Raw genomic sequence first — 3,642 nt, forward strand, 5'->3', positions numbered from 1 at the left:
GGGAAACAACCGAGGTCACAAGGCTGGCCATGAACTGGAGTATGCCTATTGTCAGGGGACAGGTGCTATTATTTTGGTTTTAAATTCTCCACGGTATAAATAGTTTTTACAGAAAGACAAGACAGATGGGGCCGAGATGCTTGTGGTTCTGGCCAGGGGTCTGTGCATAGAATAAGTTGGCGAGGAAGCAGTAGGGACAGCAGAATGACACCAATCTGTGGCCAGGGTCTGCTTGTTTCAGCTCGACACCTAGAGGAAAGTGCAAATAAGAAAGTGCTGGCACCAATATCAGGACTTGGTAAGGGCTTGAAACCTTAGAGCAACGATAGCCAGGAGCATCCAGGGGCCTCCAGGGGACAGAAGGGTCAGAAAGGGAAAGGGATTCCTATCAGAAACGGCTCTATGGTTTCTTCATACCAACTAGGTGTTTTGTTTTGTTTTTTAACTGTTCTTTTTCCCATGAAGGTGAACAGTGTACAGGACAGCGATTTAAAGGACAATCAGGCTTGTCCATCTCTGTAACTTTCAACCATAACTTCCCTTTGGAAATTGCACAATCCTGTGTTGAAATGGTTTCGACAGCCAGTTAAGACCTACTCAGCTGGCTCTTGGCTTGGGTGCTCAACCCCATTCTGCAGCTGACTTGGCCAGATGCTAAAGAAACTTCACCAGCCCCTCAAAATTGTCTCCTCAAATTTTACCAAGGGACAAGGAAGGGAGCAGGTGGAAAAGCCCACGTCCCCTGATTCTATGCTGCACCCTCTTGACCATGCCTGGGTCACATTGGGGTTTCTTATGCCTGTGGTAACTGGATTGCTTTCATCTACGGATAGATGTGGGCAGTCAGCATGCATTGCTTCCATGGAGAGGTCTGTAGACATGACACCATTGCCAATTTTGATTCTCACCTGCTGTGGTGGATATGTTGTCAACTTGACGACATCTGGGAATTAACTAAAACCCAAGCATCTGGGCACACTCGTGAGGGACTGGATCATCTGACATGGGAAGGCCCATCCTAAGTCTGGGCCACACCTTCTGCTGGCAGCCTGTACAACGGATGAGGAAGATCGAAGCGCTTGCCCGTTGCCTGCTTGCCTTCACTCTCACTGGCAAATTCGCGTATCCCGCTGCTGAGGCATTCTTCCACTGGAATAAGAACCCGTTTCCTTGGGATCCCAAAATATACTAATTACCACCTGAGACATCCAGCCTTGTGAGCTGAACAGCGACTGGACTCTTGGACTTTCTATTGGGAGACTAATTCACAGGTCATGGAGTGTTTGGTGTTGGGATTGAACCTCGGGCTTTGTGCATGTTAGCTAAGCACTCCACACACAGAGCTACATCCCTAGACCCAATGCCTTCCCTTCAGTGGTTGAATTGCTGCCTATTCTGGTAATAAGATGAGAACAGAGAGGTGTAGAGATGGCTCACCAGCTATGGACACTTGCTTGATGCTTCTGCAAAGGATCCAGGTTTGGTTGCCAGCATCTGCATCATGGCTCATAACCATCTGAAACTCCATTTTCAGAGGACAGGACACCCTGTGCACGGTGCGCACATGATGCACATACATACATGCAGGCAAGCATTCACACATAAAAAGTCTCTTTGTTTTAAGCATAAATGTTAGGTATTCGAACTTGACAGCTGTGTTCAAAATGTCTCGCCTACAATGACCTCTGAGATCATATAGTGAAAATTCTTCTTATCTGTCTATCTGTCTCCCCCTCTCTCTCTTGCACACATACACAATCAGTGTAAAAATTTTTAAAAACAACCTTAGCTCCTGGATTCATTAGACCATTAGGCTCACTCTTGGTATGGTACAGTCTGGTTTGAACAAATATGTGACATGTGTCCATCATAATAGAATCCATCAAAGGACTTTCACTGTCCTAAAGCCCCCTGACCTCTGCCTATTCATGCCTCCCTCCCTCCATGCCAGAGCCTAGCAACCACCGATCATTTTACTGTTCCTATAGTTTGGGTGCTAATCACTGTAAGCAGGCAGACACGGTGCTGGAAAAGGATCACAGAGTCCTACATCTTGCAGGCAACAGGAAATGGTCCGAATCTTGAGCAAGACATCTCAAAGCCCACCCCCACAGTGACACACTTCCTCCAACAAAGCCACACCTACTCCAACAAAGCCACACCTCCTTTAGTGACAATGAAAAATAGCTTGCACCTCAAGAGGAGTGAGGGCGTTAACTCAGGATCCGATGAGGGACCATGGTCCAGGAACACGGGTTCATGTTACACCAATACCATGTACCAACATGGGGTTGGTTACATAGACAGATGAAAGTTGTGAGTCGAGGCATTCATCGAATGCCTTAGTGGGGGCCACAGGACATTCTTTGACGTAGGTCTGGGTCCTAGCTGATGATTCACTACTTTTGGATTAGTAGAAGCTGAGTACCAGCTAAGAAGACCTTTGGATGTTTACCCTGACCGTCAAAGGATGTTAGAGCTGGACATGGCTTGAGAGGCAGACACAGGTGGCTCTATTTGAGAATTTGAGGACAGCTTCATTTACATAGATAGTTCCAGAATAGCCAGGGCTATGAAATGAGAACTCCATCACTCCAAACAAGACCAAAGGATGTGAAGGACTACTGAGAGGACTAAAGCTGGCCAGGAGGTGGTGGTGCACATCTTTAATCCCAGCACTGGAGAGGCAGAGGCAGAAAGATCGCTGTGAGTTCAAGGCCAGCCTGGTCTACAGAGTACAGGATAGGCTCCAAAGCTAGAGAAACCCTGTCTCGAAGGAAGGAAGGAAGGAAGGAAGGAAGGAAGGAAGGAAGGAAGGAAGGAAGGAAGGAAGGAATCGAATTAGTTATTCAGTCTAGTAGAATTTTCAACATGAGTGGGTTCATTTTTTTCCTTAAGGGAATTTAAATTTACAGTAGTTAAGCTGATTTTCTTTTTCTTTTTAGCACATGTACAATATTATTAAAACTTAAAAGTCCTAGGTTTTTAAAAAAAAAAGGCCTTATTAGCTCATTTGGTTTGTTTATTTTACTTTTATAAGTAACCAACAGAAACATAGGTATAAATATTTTTATAAAGTAGCTGTCCTAGATAGACATAAACGCCTGGAATTTAGGAACTATATTGGTTTTTCAGTCTATTTCAACTACACATACAAAAATTTACACAGAAGACATATATGCTTGAAAATTAAGGCATATTACCTACAATCTGTTTTTTGAATTAAAAAAAAGTCTTATTTAAAAAATTCAAATAATGCCCAGATTTAATATTTTCACAGAGATGTTAGTTTGTTAGGTTTAATCATATTTTTTTCTTCACTCACTTTTTGGGCCAAAAAATATAAAACCCCAAGGAAGGTAGAGTTGTTAAAAATCTGTAAACACTTGTGGTGATTATCCAAATCACTTGGCCTTCAACAATATTGCTTGGTGTGGTGGTGCACACCTTTAAACCCAGAACTCTGGAGGCAGAGGCAGGGAGATTTCTGCACATTTGAGGCCAGCATGAATCACTATAAAGTGAGTTCCAGGACAGCCAGAGTTGTTACACAGAGAAACCTTGTCTCAAGAAACCAAACCCAAAACCAAACCAAACGGAAAAAAAAGTTGCTTAATTGGATGTTAATGTAATCATGTCCAG

Source organism: Phodopus roborovskii, unplaced genomic scaffold, assembly GCF_943737965.1.
Source record: "Phodopus roborovskii unplaced genomic scaffold, PHOROB, whole genome shotgun sequence".
Classification (NCBI taxonomy): Eukaryota; Metazoa; Chordata; class Mammalia; order Rodentia; family Cricetidae; genus Phodopus; species Phodopus roborovskii.